Source organism: Erythrolamprus reginae, chromosome 1, assembly GCF_031021105.1.
Source record: "Erythrolamprus reginae isolate rEryReg1 chromosome 1, rEryReg1.hap1, whole genome shotgun sequence".
Classification (NCBI taxonomy): Eukaryota; Metazoa; Chordata; class Lepidosauria; order Squamata; family Dipsadidae; genus Erythrolamprus; species Erythrolamprus reginae.
Genome location: NC_091950.1, coordinates 241,987,953 through 242,012,087, shown reverse-complemented (window position 1 = coordinate 242,012,087; position 24,135 = coordinate 241,987,953). Strand labels below are relative to the sequence as shown.

General features: G+C 37.2%; 1 protein-coding gene across 6 annotated transcripts in view; it reads left to right on the top strand.

The window, feature by feature from the left end:
• Nucleotides 1-24,135, top strand: part of PLCB4 (phospholipase C beta 4) — a 188,031-nt gene that overhangs the window by 78,961 nt on the left and 84,935 nt on the right. The gene's annotated exons all lie outside the window — the stretch shown is intronic.

The window sequence follows — 24,135 nt, the reverse complement described above, 5'->3', positions numbered from 1 at the left end:
CACCCCTCCCTTTCTCTCCCCCTCCCTCACCTAAGAACTTCAAGTTAACCTGAGGATGGTTTCTCAGTTGTTAATTTTATCATTAATTATTGCAAATAAAATACTTGGGAATCAGCCTTTGGTAAACTAATATTAGTATCTCAGTAACAGTGTTTGATTCTGGCTTTGTGTTTTATTTTATAGGCTGGAATGTAAACATTTAAACATTTCTGATGACATGGATGTATAACTACTCTATGGTGATCGCATTCTATAGTAAAATAGGACTTGCCTCTATTACCAAAGAAAAATAAATTTACTTTTCCTTTACATAGTTTAAATATATCTGTAGCATTATGGATCATAGTAACTTGAAGACAAAAATAACTGAGAAAGAAAGAGTAGGGCATTCGAGCATACTTAATGCATTTTTTTCCCTGAGAACAAATTCTTTCTTAAAGGGGGAATGATTTTGATTTGGTTCCAAGGTTATACCTAAGCCATATTGTATGTTGTGTGAAGTGAGGCATGCAACTTTATATGGTGCTTTATGACTTAGTGTTTTACATCCCCGCCATTTTTGTTTGACAAACTGTAACTAAAGCAAAATGTGCCATACCACCATATACAGTATAAGCATGATCTGGGCATAAAACAATATATGGAAATTTTTGCTAATCCTTTTTGGGAGGGGGGGGGGGGATTTTTTATTTTTTCACCAACTTTACATAAACGTCCATACATATAACATAATAGCAAAACATACATAATGATCTATTTCTGTCCAAAATGCCATAAACAAGTATACTAAATTTGGACTCCTGCCTGTTTTTCCTTCTATATTTCATTCTACTGCCTTGCCACAATCTCCCTGTCTTCTCTCTACCTTCTTTCTCCCTCTCTCCCTTTCCTACTTCCCTCCTCCCTCTCTCCCCTTCCTTTCTACTTCTCCTTACTACCACTTGTCCTTCCCTGAGTACTTCTAATCATAATCCGGTTTATAGTTTACAGACGAGCAATTCCAAACCGTGACTTCATTCCAGCATTGGTGCTGCTCTTAAACTTATATCTTTCCCTTTATCCATATCTATATCTATATTCTTCTATCTACTGTTATTCTAATGCTGCCTCCTATTTTTGTTTGCCTGGGTCTACCACCTTTAATTTTCCATTTTCTTCCAACTTAATCGCTATGGCTTATCTTCAAGCATATTCATTGTCTTTTGTACCTCTTAATTTTAGACTGTATTTCTCATTCTCCTTTTTAACTTTGTTATTCAATTTTTTATTTTAATTGATTCTCCATATTTACACAAATTCTGATTTTATCACTATACTTCCATCCATTGGTTAATAATATTACCAACTTCCCAATGTACAATAATAAAGAAAAAAAGAATTCCTAATTACGTATTTAAAATATCTACAACAAAAAAATATAATTTATAAATTATATAATCTTATATGAAGAACTAATGATAATTATACAGATCTTGTAACATTTTAACAATTTCAGTAATTATCTAAATCCTTTTCAACATTAAATCAAATTTATGAGTTATACAAATCTTATATAAAAACAGATCTTATAAAGAAAAATAGTAATTATTCAAATTTTATAACCTTCCAACAATTCACCTACTATAGTCTAATTTATTTCCCTTCTTTTCTTTATTCTTTTCCCCTTTCATCAGCAAAATTTAATTCAAACCCATCATGTACCAATCTAATATAGAATTATTAACTTATAAAAAAAAACTTTTAAGATAATTATGCTGATACACATTTATCCACAATAGTGTTGACACAATTAAATGTAAAATAATTATTTAAAAAATTATAACATTCAACCATCAACCTTAAATAAGAACTTTATACCCTACTTAATTACACACAATCATCTAATCCCTCTTCCTTTCTATTGATCTTCTCCTTTTCATCCATTTTGTTTTGGCCTTTCAAAAATTCCACTTCTTATAGGCTTTTCCCTTCGAACACCTTCTCTTAACTTTTTCTTTTTCTGTTTGCCAATAACTTCTTTTTTTTCAAATTCCCTTTCTTCCTATTGAGTATATTATATTATTTGTGTAGGTCTACTCTTAATTTCTCCTAGTCTCTTCTCCCTATTACCCCCTTTATTTTTTAATTGCTTCTTCTGATAACAATGCTGCCCTCTTACTCTTTTCTTATCACTTTAAATCTCAGTGTAATCATCAGTCCGTTTTTTTTATTTTCAGTCCCTTTTTCATCTTTGTAGTCTCCTTGTTCTTTATTGTATTCCTTCTCATTTTCCACCACTGTAAATTTTAAGTGTTCTTTATGATCCAGCTTCATTTCTATTTTATTTTCATCTCTTATTTCCAAAAAGTAATTTTTTGTATCTTCATAGATGTATTTTAACATCCCAGTTAACTCTGCATAGATGCATGCATCCATATTGTGAAGTTCACAATTCAAAGTTCACATTTTTGCTAATCCTTATCACTCAGGTCTGGTCTCGAAATCTAGTTATCCTTTACCAGTGAACACTGGGCTACTTTTCTAGGCAAATAACATGTGGCTATTTTTCTCAACCTGGGATCATCCAGAGATGTTAAGAGTACAATTGAGAATGGTAAAATAGAAGAGCTAGCTGCAGAAAGGCTGCTGTAAAAGTTAGGAGTGTAAAAGGACATTCTTTCACCTCCATATAAATTGGGGGAGCAGGGTTAGAATTGCTTGCCCCAACTTTCTATCCCATGCCCTAGCCCAGAGGTCTTCAAACTTGGCAACTTGAAGACTTGTGGACTTCAACTCCCAAAATTCTCCAGCCAGCATAGCTGGCTGGAGAATTCTGGGAGTTGAAGTCCACAAGTCTTCAAGTTGCCAAGTTTGGGGACCCATGCCCTAGCCTATAAAGACACCCTTGATATGCTGGTAGTAATGAATTGTAGTTATCCTAATCAGGTTGAATAAGAATAGTCAACAGTTCCAAAGTGTACTAGAAAGATAATATCAAAGATTAAAAGCACCTGTATTCTAATTAAGCTTACATGAATCCAACCTTCAGAGTCTTCGGAGAGGGGCGGCATACAAATCTAATAAATCATAATAAAAATAATAATAATAATAATAATAATAATAATAATAATAATAATAATAATAATATTTAAACAAGCTTCTTACCTATTCTAAAATTAAAAAATTTCTATAGTGAATCACTAAAAGTAGCATGCTGGGAAAATCAGTGTGTTTTGTATACTTAGTTGTTATTCTATAGAGGTAGACTTTAGCCCGTTTGAAGTTACAACAACATTGGGGGAAAAAGTGACATGATTATTTTTCACATTTAGGACCATTGCACCATCCCCATGGGCATGTGATTTATATTTGAATGCTTGACAGCTGGTTCATACCTGTGATGGTTGAATGTCTTGGGGGTCATATGATCCCCTTTTGTGACCTACTTACAAACAAGGTCAATGGGGCAGCCAGATTCACTTAACAACAGTGTTACTACTTTGACAACTGCAGTGATTCACTTAATAAATGTGGCAAGAAGAGTCACAAAAATGAGGCAAAACTCACTTAACAAATTGTTCACATAGCAATGGAAATTTTGGGCTCAACTATGGTCGTAAGTCAAGGACTACCTGTATTTAATGTTTGTTTACAGTTTTGTAGAAACTCTCTTCCTGATCTTTTAGGAAATAAGTGTGAACATTAAGAATGAGAGATATTCTATATTCCATTAACTTTTTCAAAGTAAGCATTCTAATTATATTTTCCTAAATTTATTTCTTCCTGATGGCTATTGCACAAGTTAGTTTTAGTATCTCCCTAAAACCATTAGTGTTGGATGATAGAATGAGTCATTAAATTGTACAGTGTACATTTTCTGAATGACCAGAAGATAAACCCAGTAATGAGGAAGCTTAGTTTTGGATAATAGCTTCCCTTACCTCTGGACACCCATATAAGTGGAAAAGGAAATGCAGATCTATTTAATTAGAACATTCATTGGTTCTGAGAAAAAAATGCCTCAATATTATATATCAAGAAAGGGAAGTATTGCATTTATCCCCAGAACACAGTTTTGTCTATTTGCTGTAAACTGGGCCAAGGAGAGGTATGATCTTGCATAACATACTGGCTTTTTAAACCAACAGGTAAGCTGATTTATCCATATATTTCTTACAAGTGATGGCAGCAAGCTGCATAGCCAACAGCAACCTTCAATATCACGTTTATTTATAATAATGCCTCCTCTTCTATATAAAAGCATTCTTGCAAAATAAATGAAAAACTGAAATTAAATGCTTTTTTGGAACTGTGTCCAGATGTCAAGAAAACAGCTAAAAGTAGGCAGAGATAGTAGACAACATTCTGGGAAACTAGAAGTAATGATGAGGAACATCTTCACCCATTGCTAAATGAGTGTTTGAGATCAGCCATGCCTAACATGCCAGCCATTTCCTTTGACAAGGTCTCAAAAATTCAAATGAGCTTGTTGGCCAAAACATTTGGAGGCTTTGGATTAAGCTGTGGTATATTTTTTGGATCGGTTTGCACCTTAAGATAGTACGGTAACAAAAAAAACCCCCTCAGCCAGTTAAGTTGAGACTCATATGCAATCCAATAAAATGAAAAGTGATTCTTTTCTTCTGTTTCAAACTCTTTATAACTGGGGTAGCAGTTTGAGAAACCCATGATTATAGGAATACAATATACCGGTAGGAAATATGATCATATCACAGATTTATATAACATCATCACACTTTCATCCCTTTCCTGTTCACCTATAGTGTGGATACCACCTTTTACTTTGCTACTTGAAACTCAGTTTATTACCTAACCATGCTTAAATGTTTTATTGTCAAGTATAAATATATATGCATAAATTCAGTCTTTCAGTGCATCTAATACAGAGAGATCCAGGTGATTATGATCATTATCCTTATAACACAGTTTTCTCTTAGTTCATTTAGGAACTGTATCTTGTGTCTTATTTCAGAAACCTGCATCTTTTTCAGATCCTTTTTGACTCAGTTTCTTCTTGCCCATAAAAAAAATCATGAAGCAATCATACAGTTCTTGAGAAAAATCTGCCTACCATATTCATCTGGCTAGCATCCTTAGTCTGGTCAGCTTCAGCACATTATTTTATCCCCAGGTTAGGGCTCAAAAAAACCTTATTCGGAGAGAGTAACAATGAAAGAGCTTGCAAGCCAGTAAGTCCTGGGAACATTGTTTGCACCTGGTTAGGGCTGGAAAGAAACATTGGGAGCAAGTATAGCAAGAATAGGCAAAGTTGGCTCTTCTATGACTTATGGACCTCAACTCACGGAATTCCTGAGACAATCATGCTAGCTCAGGAATTCTGAGAATTCTCAGGAATTCTAAGTCCACATGTCATAGAAGAGTCAACTTTGCCTACCCTAAAGTATAGCAATAAAAAAAGCTTGCAAAGATTTAGCATTGGAAAACATTATTCGCAGAGAGCAACAATGAAAGAGCCTGCAAGGTAAGAGCAAGGAAAATCGTTAGCATCTAGTTAGGGCTGAAAAAATATTTGAAAAAAAGCCACATTCAAAGAGAACCCCCCCCCCCCCCATTTTCAGCCTCTTTTAGGGAGGAAAAGGGTGTGTCTTATACACAGAAAAATATGGTAACTATTTTGACTTTTAAAACTATAGTCAATTTTTTTTAACAGCTTGCTCCACAAAAGTCAAAAATGGTATTTATATGATAACATTGAGGCTTCAATTCTGTTCATATTTATCTTGGAGGAAATCCCAAGACAACTCACTCGAATTTATTTATAATATATTGCATTAAAATTTAAGATGCCATTTCAGGAGAAATATTTTACTCTGAAGTGTTTTGAGAGCTTTGTTGCAGTGACTGATCATACTTCTCTTGAAATGGCACCTCTACAGAATTGACTTAGGCACAGCTCTATGTATTTATGACTGAATGTTGCATAAGGCTGTAGTCCATTTAGAATGGTTGTGCCAACTCCCCAAATAGCATCTGAGAAATCAATCAGATTCCAGCCCAATTCTCTCAGATAAGGTTCGATTTATTATCAGAACCACATTGGTGTAGAAAACGCTATTGCCATTCCAATACTAACTTCCTTCCAGTACGCCATCCAGGTTAAGGTTCATCCCACATCCCCACACCCACAAGTTCATCACGAGGACCAATCCGAGTGCAGGGATTCCACCGACCTCTTTTCTTCAGTTGATACAGAACAAAAGAGTCCTTGAGTCACCTCGAGAAGGGCGGCATAGAAATCTAATAGATAGATAGATAGATAGATAGATAGATAGATAGATAGATAGATAGATAGATAGATAGATAGATAGATAGATTTAAAAAATGACCTTGGACTCTAAGAAAGGAATTTGTTGTGGTTAGTAACTTCCCTCTCATTCAACTACCCCTCCCAATTCCCCTAATACTTTGCTACTGTGGCAAGCCAAAGCCTCTAACTCCACATGATGGCTTTCAGATTGACAGGTTTTTCCAAGATAACCTTTATGTAATCTGACAGAACCACAGACAATGTAGTAAGGCCACACCTAAGAAAACCTTACATTGCTATCCATTTCTGCGACATTAATGTATCATTAAACACAGTGCTTTGATTTTGAACTTACCCTAAGTCAAACATCTCTCTGATTTTAGATTTAGAGAGGAACACTAGTATAATAGATTATATATTGTTAACCACTTGCCATATTTTTTGGTGTATAAAACATACTGGAGTATAGAATGCACCTTAATTTGGTGGGGAGCAAAACAAAGAATGTGGGAATTTTAAAAATATTGCAATTTTTGCTCAGGGATTTCTGGTGGACAAAAAGAGAATGTCAAAAAAAAAGATTTGGTGTGAGGAATTTGGTTTCCTCATTTCATATTTGTCAACAAACCAAGGCTATCCATGGGGTTTGTTTGTTTGTTTTTTGGTATGGCATAGCAAAATGCAGCATAGTGCATAAAATTCACCGAAACAAGATATAAAACATGTATCAAAATGTAAAACACCAAAGCAGTGAATTATTTTACAAACACGCAGTATGAGGGTCGAATACAATTAAAAAGTTTGGTTCTAGTTAAGCATTGTCCAGATTTTCCTTGGAAGATCAAGCCAAAAGGGGATTATGTATAATTTAATGTAGACTAACCTCTTTGTGGTGCATCCCAGGAAATGTGACTTTGTCACTGCTAAATAGTTTATACATTCTGACTGCTGGACCTTACAAGGATTTCCCAGCAAGAAGAAGCAGCATGAGAACTTACTTCCATACTAAGTATGACAATTCTGTTCCCCTTGAGACACAGTTTCTTTATCAGTGAGCTCTCAGAGCTGCCTGCCACCTGAAATGCAATGCTCTGTTTTGGTCTCCGCACGCTCTGTTTTTGGAATTGGGGAGGAGATCATAGCACTTCTGCCTGAAAACACTATTCTCCCCATTTCAAAAATGGAGTGTGCAGAGATCAAAACAGAGCTTTGTGTTTCAGGCAGCACTGGCTGCACAGCCCATTTTTGGAATCGGGAGAAAAGTGGTTTTGGGCTGCAGTACTGGCCAGAATCACCCACTGCCTGAAACACAATGCTCTTCTTTTTCCTTTTCAAGCCCTGTTTTTGGAATGAGTTTTCTGGCCTCAGTGCCGGCTGGAGCCACTCACTGCCCCCCATTCCAAAAAAGGGGCTTGAGGAGGCAAAAGAAGAACATCACATTTCAGACAGTGGGTGATTCCAGCCTGTGCTGCAGCCCCAAACCACTTTTCTCTCTGATTCAAAAAATGGGGCGTGCAGCCAGTGCTGCCTTCCGCCCAAAACTCAATGGTCTGTTTTGACCTCTGCATGCTCTGTTTTTGGAATGGGGAGAAAAGTGTTTTCAGGCAGAAGTGCCCTAATCCCCTCCCTGATTCGAGAAACGGAGCATGTGGAGACCAAAACAGAGCATTGCATTTTGACTGGCAGGCAGCTCTGGCTGCATGTCCCATTTTTGGAATCAAGGAGGAAAGCGTTTTGGGATGGCAGCGCTGGCCAGAACTGTCTGCCACCTCAAATGTGATGAAAATGCTTTCTTCCCCAGCAACAGGCCTTATGCCTCCTGCGCAGTTCCCTCTTTGCCAACCAAGTCCCTATCTTCCCCTGGCCGCGAGTGGAAGCGATCCCTGTTGACTGGAATATAATGCAATGTGTGGCGGCCGAAAATCTCCGAAGGTTGGGGGCTGTCGGGTGGGTGGGGCTATATTCAGAATATAAGACACACCCTCTTTTGAGAGTAAAAGTGTGTGTCTTATACACCCAAAGATACGGTATGAACAGTATATTTATCTTTCATGTTTGGTAGTTCTTTGCTTCTCTTAGCAATTTTACATTACAAGATACCCTGTAACAAAATTTGCACTTAACTTCAATACTATTGTTTTCTAATTAATTGCTCAAAGACATGTTACATCTCTTTTTTCTGACTGCAACAGAGAATGGATGATGATTACAGGAGTACGAGAGGCAATTTAAGCCATTGCATAGAAACATAGGAATGTTAATTAAACCCTCTCTTTGGTTTCATCTATGCAGAGAAAGAAACATTTGTCTGTACTATTGGTTCTGTTGTTAGATGATATTATTATGAATTTTTCAATAACACTTCAATTCTAATCTGTCTTCCTGTAATTTGAAGCCATTATTTCATGTCTGGTACTTTGAGATGAAGTATCTCACTTTTCTCTACAGTGGATGGAACTAGCAACCAGGATGGGTTGATCTCTTCCAATCAGCTGAGGATTGAGTCTGTTCATTTGAATTTGGGAGCTCCACCTTGGCTGGAATCCCCAATTACAACTCAGTCCTCAGACTGGATGGACGCGTCTTGGGTCATCTTCATTTCTATCGGTTTTCTGTGTCAATGTTTTCTACACCTTCAGCTCGTGAGTTTTTTCCACAGATTCTCATCTGTCATCAGAGGGCTGGGTAGATTGTGGCCATGAGCCTCGGCTCACACCACTGCAGCGGTTGCCTGTGCTGTCCGGGACATTATGCTCCACAAGGCCTATATAATAATACTGAAAGCTCTTAGTTCATTGAATAGGACATATATTACACTGGGCACTTATAATTTTTGAGCAACCTTCCTATAAAGATTTTCTTTCCTGCAAGAATACTCCTCCAATTGGTATTAGTACAGTAGTCCCTCGCTATACCGCGCTTCACCTACTGCGGCTTCACTTCATCGCGGGTTTCTGAGGAAGTCGATCGGCAGATTTAAACAGCCCACCGAACTTGATCGGCAGGTTTTTCAAAAAAAATATATATCTAAAATTGTAAATACTGTATTTAAATACTGTATCTAAAATAAATACTGTGTGGGAAGGGTTTATAAACACTTAAAACAATAAAAACTTACCAAACAATTACTATATAAATACTTAAATAAGTACTATCAGTCGATAAATTCCACATCGCGGATTTCACCTATCGCGGCCAGGTCTGGAACATAACACCAGCGATAGGTGAGGGACTACTGTATATGTAATAGAAAGGTGTGTGGTTTATTAATATCCTTTGATCTGGGTAGCTATAATAAAATTAAAAGTATAAATGAATGGGTATTAATTTTTATTACTATTCATTTTGTGTGCATACCATTAAGAACCCAAATGAATAACACACAGGAGCTTAAGAAAAAGCATTCCAGTACAGCAGTTATACTTCCAGTACAAAATAGCATCAAAAAGTACTTATCCAACAATAGGCATCAACTAAAGGAGTATTGTGGTCCTAAGGAATTCCATGATTGGAAGATATTTTTGCTGCATGATCTTATTCTAAGTCAGCATGGTACGAGTTACTCCAATGGATAGGACCTGCAGCAGGTCTTCTCCCAGATGTGGGCTGCTGCTGGAATGCCTAATTGTGTGCAGCTCTGCTGCTCTGGAACACGAGTGTGGGATAGAGTGCAATTATGCTTCTTGCACTTGTGCAGGTAGCAAAATTGCATGCAGAGACATCTGTGTGGGTGCATTTTGCTGAGTTTTTTTCTTCTCTGCATGTGGGAAATTTAAAAAAACCCTCACCAAAACATGCCCGCAAATGCATCCCTGTGTGCAATTTTGCTACCTGCACAAGTGCAGGAAGCGTAATTGCGCTCGATCCTGCACTCGCGTTCCAGAGCTGCGGAGCTGCGCGCAATTAAGCGTTCCGGCAGCAGCCCACCACTCTCTTATCCAGCATCATAACTTGATGCTAAGACAAATGTTTTTCTTCATCCTTGAATTCTATATCATATTTTGCAGCTTTTTACGGTAGTAGTAGCAGCATCTTGATTTAAACCCAGGAGTCGGTAGGCAAACTAGTAGTTTCAGGATCAGTGTCTCTTGATTCCATCATCCTGACTTCATAATCCATCAACTACTGTTTCTGGTTATCTTCAGGCTCCCTTACTTATACAGCATTGCAGTCCACCTGTTGTGATTTAAATACATTTATCCCTGTTTAGGAAAAGCAACAGCTAATCAGGTAGCTAAAACTGGATTTAGTCACTCTATACTACTCAAGCCTATTAAGATATTATTGTCAATTAGTTTTAGTATATCAAGGGAGACTGCCAAAACCTGGGAGCATAATTTTATTCAGAACAAGCTGATGATTCATTAATTTGAATCTATTTAATGATTCAGATTATTGGCCCTCATCTAGCATATTTCTGTGATTCGCCCTCCAATTGTAGACATTACTTTTGAATTTGGTTTTATATCATGCATCATATTTATCCAAATTTTATAAACTGAACATTCTTATGTAATTGCATGACAAAATGAAAAGGGAATTCAGCAGCAATAACTCTAATTTGGCTGATAGGATGCATGTTAATTAGACTTACTGTCTGCCAATAAATATTGTCTGCTGTGATATTTTAAAACATCAGTTTACTTCAGACTGATGCAATATATTTAGATATTCCTTTGGGTAATTCTGTATTAAATACAAAAGTTGGCATTAATGGTTGCATAATTAGATTACTTTGGCTAAGTATAATGTTTTTCTTTTAAATGGGAAATATCTAAAAATAAAAATATAGAAATCTAAACACTGTACAGAAGCAAAGTAAGCGAGTTTATTTGTAGCATTTAGCCCATTGTGATGCATTCAGTAAAATACGGTTAAACAATCTATGAATTAACAGAATATGTAAATTCTGTTAGTTGTGCTGGGTATATATGTTTTTAAACGCCTTTTAGTTATTAGTTATTAGTTTAGTTATTACTATGACAATAGGTATTTAAAAACACTCTGCACAAATACCTTTACAGAAAGTAGCAATAACCAGACTTATGCCCACGGATGTGATAACTATAGTTAAGTCCTATCTTATCTAGTAGTATTTCAGTGCTTGCTTTGTTTTTGATATTTTCAAATTTGTTCCTCCAGCAAGGTTGGATGGATTTTTCCCAGAGACAATTTTTGCATGCCCCTTTTCACTTTCTAGTATCTGTAGTCCTCTAGTGTGCCTTCATCTTGAACCCATGTGATGGTGAGGTCTAAAATAAGTATTTGGCTGATTTGATGTGTTTTATATAATACAAGTCCTGATTGCACAGGATTTATACAATGGTAAAATTACCGAATAGTTGATCAATCATGGCTACTACCTATCTACACAGCATCATTGGAAAGAAATGATTTGGTGTTTGGGATTAGTTGCTGAAATAGGACATTTTTACCATTTTATAGCTCTTTGCTGCAGGCTAAGTCATCATGGAGAACTTGTGAAGTTAGAAATTGATCCTGAACTTCTCCAAACATCTGTGGCAAACTCCCTTGAAAGTGAACAAGTACTGTTTTGGCTGCAGGTAGTATCTGATCTGAGTTTTGAGGTCTTCAGGATTATTGTATGCTCTTTGAGGTAGACAAGGGCAGGAATGAGACTGCTGCAAGGACTACTGGAACTCCACTTTATTTTGTAGACTATACTAACAGAATCTTGAAAGCCTGCCAGAATCAAGGCAGGGCAATTTTCAATCTCTTCCTCATACTGACTTCTTTCTCAAGGCTGGGATATTATTTACTGTTTGTTTTATCTGTAAATGGCTTTTAACATTCCTTCACTATCTCTTTACACCTTTACACTCTCTGTTCTTTCTACGCCCATATTCCTATCTATTTTCAGCTGCAAGACCTGAGGGAGAAGTCTGTAAAGATTCCCCTCTCTCTTTTGTGAGGACTATCATTTATCTGTAGCTTTTATTACCAGAAATTCCCTTTTAGTACTTCATGTGTTCAACTACCTGAAGATAGAATAGTATAGCCATGAGCCTTGTCAAGACATTTATTGATTTTGTATTTGGTGTTTATGAGGGGAAAATGAGAACCGCGGTTGGTCAGTTGATGGTGTTTTGGATATACAATGGAGGAGGAAGCCAGTAGCAGAACCCAGATGGGAACATCGACACAGAGGCATACTGAAAAATTACCAGCATGGATCACATATTGCACAATGAAAGCAATCACCTGAATGCTCATAAATTAGCTGCATACGGACATTGTTTGGCAGGATAGACACCCGCCTCTTGCCACATATGCTAGCTGGGATATTCTGGGAGTTAAAGTCCAGACATCTTCAAGTTGCCAAGATTGGGAAGCACTGCTCTAGAGAGTTCAAGACTAGGAAATTTATTACTGCCAGTTTCCTTGTTGGAATAAAATTCTGTTGCCAGAGGGGATAGCATCTAAAGGTTATAGAGTTTGTCATCAGTGATGTCCATTTTTTGAGCATGTCTTTGCACTCTTAACTAATTTGCCAATAAAACTGCACCAACTGCACCTCAGCATAATGCTTTGTCATCGTTATTGAGCAAATGCTCCTATAGATCTGATCCGGTTCCTTCTCATAGAATAGAATTGGAATTGGAATTGGAATTAGAATAGAATATTAGTGGCCAAGTGTTATTGGACACATAAGGAATCTGACTTGGTGTTTATGCTCTCAGTGTACATAAAAGAAACCATAAGGTACAAGAATCATAAGGTACAACACTTAATGATAGTCCGGTCACAAATAAGCAATCAAATTATATTAGGAACCAGTCAATATAAATTGTAAGGATAAAAGCAACAAAGTTACAGTTATGTATGGTCTTCCAAGCCAAGCATTGTTTATTGTATATTTGCCTGTTCCTTTGTTTTCACTAAAAGTAGACTGTGTTTATTTTAAAATCCAAGTCAAGGGATCTGATGTTTCCTTGACAAGGGATTCAGCATGTACTCTCCAATTACATTCCAGTCTTTTTGGCCTTGCTAATCCTAAGCAGAATCTTTTTGTAGAGAAACTACTCTGCTGTTACATGCAGTTACGTTAGGTCATGGTGTGCTTTATTTGGATTTTCTCCAATACAGTTAATGTTTATGGATAGAGGAACAGGGTGCAGCAAACTATAACAAAAATTCTGTTAGGGGGCCTTATAATTGTAATAATAATGTTATGGACAGTGATCGTGAAAAGTAATAAAGATTTTGATACTTATGAAGAGAAAAATAGTTAGCTCTAATAACATTAATTTTATATTTTATATCAACAAAGGAATATATGGTAACAATAGAATTCAATTTAGGTTTAGGTTTAGGTTTATTGGATTTATATGCCGCCCCTCTCCGCAAACTCGGGGCGGCTTTATTTATTATATTTATTATATTCCTTCTCTATCTTTGGCAATGGCTTCTTAAAAGGAATTATGTTAAGTGCATTATTAAAAGAATAACATTCAAATAATTTAATTTTGAATGCATTATTCTGATATGCATATAATGAATTCCATTTATATTATCATTGTACTTAACAACTGTTGTGAGGAAGGCAGGAAGTCCATTTTTTTCTTTTTGTTTGCACTTTTACTTTCTCATTCTTTTTTACCCTCTTTATATTAATTCGTATCATTTTTAGCTTTGTTTTAAAACTTTTTATTAAAATATATACAAAGAAGAATAAGTGTTTGATGATATAACTGTGGCATAAACCAGTTTAACTTTCAGTAATTTCCCTCCATTAAAGTTGTGGGAAATACATACACATTACATTTGAGTTTGTTCTTTAGCAAAGCATAATTAGGAACTATTTGGAAAAAGAAACTTCTTTTAGTAGCTAAAAATTATGGGAAACTACAAGTATCATCCCCAAGTTTATGTACATTTAAGATTTCGTTTCCTGTTTCCTGTATGCGTGTCCAATTTCTCTGTGCCCTATATGATTGTATTTATTATTTCAATTTATATTTAATTTATTTAATTTATTTAATTTACTTATTTACTTATTTATTTATTTATTTTTTTATTTCATTTGATTTCATTTGATTTGATTTGTATGCCGCCCCTCTCCGCAGACTCGGGACGGCTAACAACAATAATAAAAACAGCATGTAACAATCCAATACTAAAACAACTAAAAAACCAAACATTTAAAAAAAAAAATTCCATGCATAAAATTGTAAAGGCCTAGGAGAAAAGAATATCTCAGTTCCCCCATGCCTGGTGGCAAAGGTGAGTTTTAAGAAGGGCAAGGAGGGTGGGGGCAATTCTAATCTCTGGGGGGAGTTGGTTCCAGAGGGCCGGGGCCGCCACAGAGAAGGCTCTTCCCCTGGATCCCACCAGACGACATTGTTTAGTTGACGGGACCCGGAGAAGACCCACTTTGTGGGACCTAACTGGTTGCTGGGATTCGTGCAGCAGAAGGCGGTCCCTGAGATAATCTGGTCTGGTGCCATGAAGGGCTTTATACAGTGATCCCTCGTTTATCACGGGTGTTATATTCCAGGACCACCTGCGATAAGTGAAAATCCGCAAAGTAAGAACAATAAAACTCTCTCTCTCCCCCACAAATTGTCCCTCACTTCCCCCCTCTCTCTTTACCTCTCGTCTCTGTGCCTCCATACCTGCATGTGGGGAATCCTTGCAAAGGGCTACCGGAGGCTCCGCTCTGCACCCGGGTGGCAGGGACAAGGCAGGCACACTGCAGAGTTAGCCAGTCCCGGCGGAGACAGTGGCAGGGGCCTGGGGCATGGGCGTGACATTCCCAGTGCTGCTGGTTCTCAAAGGGAAGCTGCCGGAGCCGCCTCAGCAGTTGCCACCACCACTGTCTCCGCCAGGACTGGCTAACTCAGCGGCACGCCTAAATTGTCCTTGCTGCCTAGAGGCCCCGTGCAGCCACCTGGAATGCAATGCTTTGCTGCTGGGTGCGGAGCGGAGCCTCCGGGAGCCCTTTGCGAGAATTCCCAGCATGCAGTACGGAGGCAGAGAGACAAGTGGTAAAGAGAGAGGGGGGAATTGAGGGACAATGTGTCCATCGCAGATTGCTGCTGCGTGTGCAGAACTGCACGGCTTCCTGGTCTTACCGCTGGCCAAGCAGGATCAACTCCTCTCCTGCACTCCCGGAGGCTCCGCTCCGCACCAATAGCTTCTCATCTCAAACACATGTCAGAGTGCCTCACAAACAATCCTTTGTTATATTTTTGCAAATATAACCTAACTCTTTCAGAGCTTCTCACTCCCCCCTTGTATGGTTAAATATGTTATGGTTGCACAGCAACCAAAGATGCTGCTGCATACAATTCATATTCTTCACACACACACCAGGGCACTACGTGAGCTCAGCACATCAATAAAGATGTCAGAAGTATATTTTGTTATTGGGTAAATGCAATATCAAATTGTTCAGTTGCTTCCCTCCAAAAGAAAGAAAAGGAAATTGGAATTTAATTGCTTTGGAAAAAAATCCCACCCAAAGTGTACTCACCTAGGTTATTGGAAATATTGTGTGTTTATTTATTTTCTATGCCAGACTTCCTTGCAAAGTGTACAATACCAGCCGTTATATCTTCACAACAATCCCATTAAAATGCTTCTAATAGATGCCTTCTGTGACCCATTATATTTATTGACTGAGAACATTCTCTATACCACATCCCTCACATTGATCATCTAGTACAGAAAAACACATATATTCCTGTATTTCACAGCGAAATGCACATAAAAGAGGTTTTGTACTTAAAATCAGCTGCAACATAAATAGAAACTGTTGCAAATCTTTCTTGTGTTTGCTTAATTTAAATATAGGTGTCTTTGCTGCAGAAACGGCCCACATACCTAAGATCAGGCTAGTTGATCAACTTCCAGAGCATGAATAGACAACCTGCAATAGATAGTGTGAAGCTACAGAATTCGGTATCTTTCAACTAGCCAAGCTAGCTTGAACTTATTGGCATTTTATTTTATTTTACTTTATTTTATTATTTTATATTATTTCATTTATTTTATTTTATTTTTGATTATATATGATTATTTTCTTTTATTAGTTGTTCTGTGGCGGAGTAAATACAAATGTACTTTTCAAAAAGACAGCTATGTGAAGTTACAACTGCCAAAACATCTTAGGGAGATATTTATGTGAGCGAGATTTGAACAGCTTGACACAATGGTCAGATATGAGAGATTCCATTCTATACTCTACAATGGATATCTGCATTTGCGGAGCAGCAGAGCTAGAAGACTTGTCTCACATCCTATTTGATTGTTGCCTGTGTAAGAGGGTGAGAGACAGGTATCTTCGCCTATATACCAAATGAATGACCCCAATTAACCTTTCCATATCAAGATAACTTGCCTTATGTTCAGCCAGAATCTGAAAATAACATTTAACACAGTACATAAGCAAAACGGTTCGGTTGAGATATGTGGGACTGATTGGGGTAGAGTGTAGGGATGATACCGAAATATAATTTTATAATTAAATCATTGTATTTTATTTTAATTTCATTTTAAACTGTATTTTATTTCAATTTCATTTTAAATTGTATTTTATCCAATTCCATTTTAATTTGTTTTTATCAGACTTTAGTAATAATTTGTGTCTGGAACTCTGCAGTTTGATATGGCCCAAGGGCTAATCAATAAAGTAAAATGTGTAGCTTTGTTATTTTATATATGCTTTTATATTCCTGCAAAGAAAAGAAAAAACAATTCTGGGCATTTAACTAGAATGGGTGGGGTGGGAATTGATTTTATATGGGAACAGACGAGGCACTTGGCACCAAAGGATCCACTCTCGATTTTGGTGGTTATTTCAATATCTTGATTACTATTTCAGGCTTTGTGCACTTGGATCAATCACTTTCCTACCCATTCTAAAAACAGAGCGTTCAGAGACCAGATTGTCGGTTACTCCATTTACAAACACGCACTGACCAACATTTGCATGTGCATCATTTCGCCTGTTTAAAAACACCCCATTCCAAAAGTTTCAATGCAGATCCAAGAAAGGAGGGGGGGGAAACCCTCTGCTATGTTTTGGTCTCTGCACACTCTGTTTTGGAATTGGAGACAGAAAGAAACATCTATGACCAGCATTCCCCGTAAGCCCCAAAATACCCCCCCGTGCATCCTTTTCCAAGGGCGTGCAGTCCCCATCCCCCTGCCAGCCGGCGGGGGCGGGGAGGCGCCGGCAGTAGAAGGCGCTGCCCCCCGCCCGCTCCGCCCCCCTCTCCCCCTCTTTCGCCAAAAGAAAAGCGTGGAGGCTGCCTGCTTGAGCCTCCTGTTGCTCCACCCCGCTTCGCCCTGCCTGTCATCCTCCGTTGTGTTTTTGGGGGGGAGCCGCGGGAAAGCCCTGAACCGGCCAGGAAAGCCGGCTTTCCGGGAAAGCAGCGCTCCTTTTAAACATGCTGCTTTCCTGCACCTCTTTCCTGGGGGGGGGGAGGAAGAGAGGAAGGAAGGAAGAGATAAATATAAAGGGAGAGAGGGAGAAAGAGAGGGAGGGGAAGAGGGGAAGGAAGGAAAAGAGAGAGAGAAAGAGAAAAAAGTGGAAGGAAGAGAGAAGGAAAGAAAGGAAGGGAGAGAGAGAGAAGGAGAGAGAGAAGATAGGAAGAAAAAGAGAGAGAGAGAGAGTAAGAAAGAGAGAGGAGTGTAAGGAAGAGAGAGAGAGAAATGATAGAATAAAGGGAAGAAAAAAAGAGAAATGAGAAAATGATTGAGGCAGAGAATGACAGGAAAGAGAGAGAAACAGAGAGAGAGAAGTGACTCTTGATTGAAAGCATATGGTAAAAGCACTTAAATAATAACAGAGAAAAAAAAACCCAGCCCTCACCTGTTTTTATTAATAGTTATGTTTTTGGATTTGCTGGTTATTTTAATTTTAATAGTAATAGAGTTTGGTTTTGTTTTATTATTAATTTCTTTTAATAAAAAAGAAGGGATTTATTTTATTTGTTTGTTTGTTTGTTTTTCTATGCCGCCCAGTCCCAAGGGGACTGCCGCTCAGACACTATACTTTTCCGCCCACCCCGAAAAAAAATTAGAGGGAACATTGTCTATGACTCTCCTGCTTTGCGTCCCTAAGCTCGGCAGATAGAAAAACGCACCCCAGATGCAGAGGTGAGCAGGAGAGTCATAGATGTTTATTGCCTCACCTTTCTTGGATCTGCATTGAAACCTTTGGAGTGAGGCATTTATAAACAGGCAAAATGATGCATGTTTTGCAATGCTTTGGTCTCTGCACGCTTTGTTTTTGGAATCAGGGACAGAAAAAAACATCTATAACTCTCCTGCTCTCCGTCCCTAACCTTGGCAGATAGAAAAATACACCCCAGAAAGGTGAGCAGGAGAGTCATGGATGTTTCTTTCCCCGATTCCAAAAACAGAGCATGCAGAGAACAAAACATAGCATTGGAAATGCATCATAGCATCGCAAATGCCTGTTTAAAAACAGATGGGGTGCATTTTTCTATCTGCTGAGGTTAGGGACGGAGAGCAGGTGAGATTAATAGAGGGTTTTTTAATGTCCCTGATTCAAAATTGGAGCATGCAGAGACCAAAACATAGTATTGCATTTCGGGCGGCAGGTGGCTCTAGCTGCACGCCCCATTTTGGGAATCAGGAAGGAAAGCGTTTTTGGCCTCCGGCGTTGGCCAGAGTCAACCCCTCATCCCTATTCTGAGGCATGAGGAGGCAAAAAAAGAGTATCCTTTTTCAGGCGGTGGGTGGTTCCAACCGGTGCTGCAGCCCAAAATTACTTTCCTCCTCTATTAACCACCCAAAACTGTAATGTGTGGAGGCCAAAAACCTCTGAAGGGTGGGGGCTGGCGGCTGGATGGGGCTACATCTGGAATATAAGACGCATCCAGTTTTTGACCTCCATTTTGGGAGTAAAAGGGTGCATCTCATACTCTGAAAAATACGCTATGTATAAAGATCTTAGACCGATATCACAGGACTGAAAAATATGAATATGTGTGTGTGTGTGTGTGTATATATATATATTTATTTATTTATTTATTATTTAGATTTGTATGCCGCCCCTCTCCCCTCTGTTTTTTCAATGTTTTAAAAGTTCAATAAAAATTATAAAAATGTTCTGGTTAAAAATTTATATGGCTATCTTGCTCGTTAGGTGTAGGCCAAAGGAGCATTAAGTCATACTCTCTTCCCAAAATATGTACTATATCAGGCATATGTTATCTTTCTTTTAATGATTTACGTTTTTCGATTTATCTTTTTTAAAAGTGTTGAAATTTTAAACTAGATTATCTGCTAAAGACATTTGTCATCTCCCCCTGCTTTTTTTGTTTTAGTATCATGTCAAACTAAAATTTGTATTAGTATTTATGTCAAACTAAAATCTCGATCCCCCCCCCCCCCCCCAAATTAAATTTCTGGAAATTAGAGAAATCTTTGCTGGCAATACACTTAGCATTTCTTTTCTCAGTACTTAAAGATAATTGAATTTCCATTTGCTCTGAATTCTATTACTGGCTTGTAATTAGCCCTTCACAATTTATTTTTGTCCTTGATTTGGCCAAAGTTCCTCTTAAATTAATTTCAGTGTAAGTTAAAGTGTTTCTGTTAAATTCAGCCTGATGTACAAAATAAATGCTTTACCACCGAAGTGGGTTCCTACAGGTGCAGTCCGGTGATCCACTCTCATAGTGGCCCACCAATTGTGCAATTTAGGTGCTGTCTCTGCCGGTCCGTGTTTGGTGCCATATTTTTTTCCTAATTTTTGGTGATTATTTCCTCTCTGAGCATGTACAGAAGGAAAATTGTCCCTCTGTACATGCGCGGAAGCAAAATTGTGCGAGGGGACACACAACATCGCAATGTGTATGCAGCACATAGGTAGTGTGGGAAGACGAACCCTTCACTGCTTTATCTACAGTATAATACTTACAAAATATAGAACCAAAAGTTTATTTTTATGATTTGATTTGATTTGATTTTCTTTGTCACAGATGACCATTTTTCCTTGCCTTTTGGATCAGAGAATTTGGGGCAATTGCTTTATGATCTTGTTAGCTGTTGTAGAAATTGTCGCATGAAGGTTATCAGTTGAATTGTTAAATTGAAACAATTGGGCATTGTTCAGCTGGGTTTGCTAAGATTATAAAACTTTGATCACCAAGATTCATTATAGTTGGCATCCAAATTAACAATAAGTACTGTACTTCGGTTTTTGATTGCTAACAAAAAGAGGCTTCAGACTCCTGATATTATTTTACAAATTCCATAAAATTAAGAACAGAAGAAGAGCCATGCTGAATCAGGGCAAAGCCCATCGAGTCCACCATTGTGTCACACAGTGGCCCACATGTGGATCTTGAGCAGAAAGAGAAGGCAAAACCCTCCCTTTCCCTTGACCCCTAACAAATGGTACTCAAGGGAATCCTGCCTGCCTCAACCAACAAAGAGGTGGCACATGGACATCCGTTTCAATAACCACTGGTACACTTGGCATCCATGAATCTGTCTAATCCTGCCTTGAAGCTATCAAGGCTGATAGCTGTCACAACCTCTTCTGGAAGTGAATTCCATAAACCAACGACCCTCTAGGTGAAATCATCTTGGTTTCATCATCTTGATTCCATAGAGAAGATATTCTGCAAGCATTTCATATCAGTACTTTATTTATTGTCCTTCTGCAGCAGAGAATCTACTAGTAATGACAGAGGTTTTATTGTGCTGTAATTTCCCCATAATATTAAGAGAAATTGATGTCTACTTTTTAAAGTTACATTTAAAACAATGGTCAGGTTGACATGCTTTGTGCATTGTAAAGTTGGACCAATGTACCTTTTATTGTTAGTCGAAATGTGATAGCTGTTCATGTTGCATTGAAGCTATCAACACAATATGTTTCTGATGTCTTTTGTAACCTTGATAGTTGAAGTTAATTATGAACCATTGGTTTCTATTTTGCATGTACATTTTTCATTTTTGTTAAAAATGTTCAAGAATTCTAGTAAAAATAACCACTAATTGAAAGTTTTATTAGGATGTTGATTTGATTTTTATCATTTCGTCATGTGTCAGCAATAAATGCTATTCTCTCGTGAGTGTCTTTGCTTCACAAATGTAACACATAAATTTCCTTTGTGTTGTTAACTGTTGGAGGAGCTGGAGGGGAAATTACTCTTGAGTACATACTATATTGTGGGGGCAGGGATATAAAATCCTTGCTTTCAGGTAGTGCTTCCTGGAGATTTTATTTTAAAATGATACACAGTATTTCAGTTTATTTTATATTAAGAGGGGCGGGGCGGCATACAAATCTAATAAAAATAAATAAATAAATAAATCCTCTAAGATTTTATAGTCTTGATGTTACAAGAATATCCAATAAGAGAAAAATAAGCTATGTATGTGTCATATTCTTTTTTAAAAAAAAAAAGCAGATGAACCCCATCTTTTTAACAGAAGCATGTGAATGGCAAAGCATGGATTTCATTATTAAATTTTGGTTTCATTTATATTAGAGTTTGTTGCATAAAAATCAAAACCATCAGCACACAGATAATTGGTTCAGCCGGATTCATTAACTTCTTTATAAACATAATAATATATATACAATACCACAAGTAGATTATTTCTTCAAGTAAACACAAGCAGGAGAGTTAGTTTCATTTCAGCAGATCTGGCAAACACAGAGTGGGCTGAGATTACAGAGGACTGGAGAGTATAGAATGGACTGAGCCACACCCAGCCTTAAGCTTCAATTTTTTCTTTTGATTCTCTGCACAGACTCAGATGTGTTTAGCAATCATAGGCTGATTTAGTTGATATGTCTATTCATTGGCTGACCTTGTTAACATGGCCATCTCAGTTCATGAATATCTTTAACAACTTATGGGTTTTTACAATGCATATCTAAAGAGTATTGTAGCAAATGATTCTGAGTGCTAAAAATAAAAATAATGGACACTCTGAGTTTAGAAAGTATCTTAAAGCATAAGTAAAATTATCCTCAAGAATTTTGAGGAGTTGGTGGTTGCAGGAAGAGATAGCAAGTTTTCAAAAGAGTATTTTGCCATTTTCATAATTGCACAGCTTTGTTCCTATATCTTTCTTTCAAAAGCAATTTGACATTAAAAGGTAAAAAGAGAGAACATGCGCTGAAATAACATTAATTTCCTTTCCCTACTGTTACAAGTCTGAAATGATGTTCATTATTTAGCAGAGTCCCGTTAATATATTAGTGCTTCATCTCCAAGGAGTTCAGATCTTCTTTGCTTTTGCTTTTAATCTAAAACATAATTTTCTGAAGGTCATGACTGTTATTTTAAGGTAATGTGTTATGTCTATATTAATTTTCAGCAGGCAAAAACAAAGAAGTATTGAAAGAAGTCCTTTTGATGTTTTTAATTTAATGTTCCCAATCACAGTTCACTTCCCAACCTTCTCGCAACCAAATAAGTAAAAGAAAGGATATAGAGCAGAGTTTTTGGAATGTTTTCCAACTCCTTAAAATAGCCTTTGATCAAATGATTAGGAAGGAAGTGGGAGGGGCTTGCTGCCCTAGTCCATTTTATAGAAACCCATTGGGGAATTTTTTTTGGAAGGTTTTTCTCTTCTATCTTTTACCTGATCCAGCTAATTTTCAAACTCAACCTTTCACTTGTTGGTTTACCATACCAAAGTTGATACCATTCTTTCTCTTTTTAGCAAGGGGAGGGGGAAGATATCCTGCTGATGGACAGACAGATGGACCGCAAGGTCCTTAAATGTTTTTGCACACTGTTTCCAACATTCCATTGAGTTGGATAGCATAACAAGATAAGGACAGAATGCTGAACATGGTTTTGAGATGTTTTCCCCACAGTCTTTTAATTATAGCACCACTCTGAGTCCCATTCCATTGTGCTTTTGAAGGTTATCCTGTGAGTGGATAAAAGGCCAGATGCCTGAAATCCTTTGAAAAAATTGTTTCTAAACCGTTAAATTGAACATATCAAAAGGGTATATTTAAATTCTGCAGGGAAAGTGTAGTCTTTTAGAACTTGAAATAAAGCCTGTTTTGTTTATTCAAATGAAAATTGCATTGTCTAGCAATATTTTTCAGCAATTTGCCAAGGCTAAACGGTTGTGTCTTCCTTTTTGTTGCTGTTCTCCCCCCCCCCTCTATGCATTGCAGCTTTTAATGAGCTCACCAGTTCATTTGTTTTTCTTTAGCTGCCTCTAGCTGGCTTTTGACCATATTTTCTTGCTTTTAGCCCTAGGGTTTACTTAAAAATATCTCTGATTAATACTATTAAATAGCAGTTTGAATGTTTTCATTTTTGTTCCTGAATGTTTGTTATTTTCAGCTAGAGATCTTAATGAATGTCATAATGGTTTAATACTCAATTCTATCACTTAAAATCAAACAGTTGATTAAAATGAGGATGTATAAATTTTTCTGAATAAATATTTACTAAAATCAGTGTGATTAATATTTTCTGTCCTACTTCCCAGGCTTATACCACCAATGTGAATTTTTAAAAAATGTTATTTTACTCCTATAACAAAACCATAAAAATGGTTATCATGTGCAAAACACTTCTTTAATTTTAAAAGGGGAAGATGTGTACTTTTACAAAATTAAAAGGATTGGTAGTTGGTTGGTAATGATTTAGAAATATGCCCATTGATCTGGAAAGCTGATAGGTAAATAAAGGTATGCCTGGATGTCAGAATTTATAGGCATCTTTAGTAGTTAGTTTTCCAATAAATGAATGCTTTGTTCTTATCACACACTCCATAGAGCCTTTTGTGAGTAAACCTATTATATACTGTAATCTCAAAATTTCAAACAGTGGTTACTGCTAGTTAAGATACCCTCTAGGCAAAACTCAGATTCTTGGCAA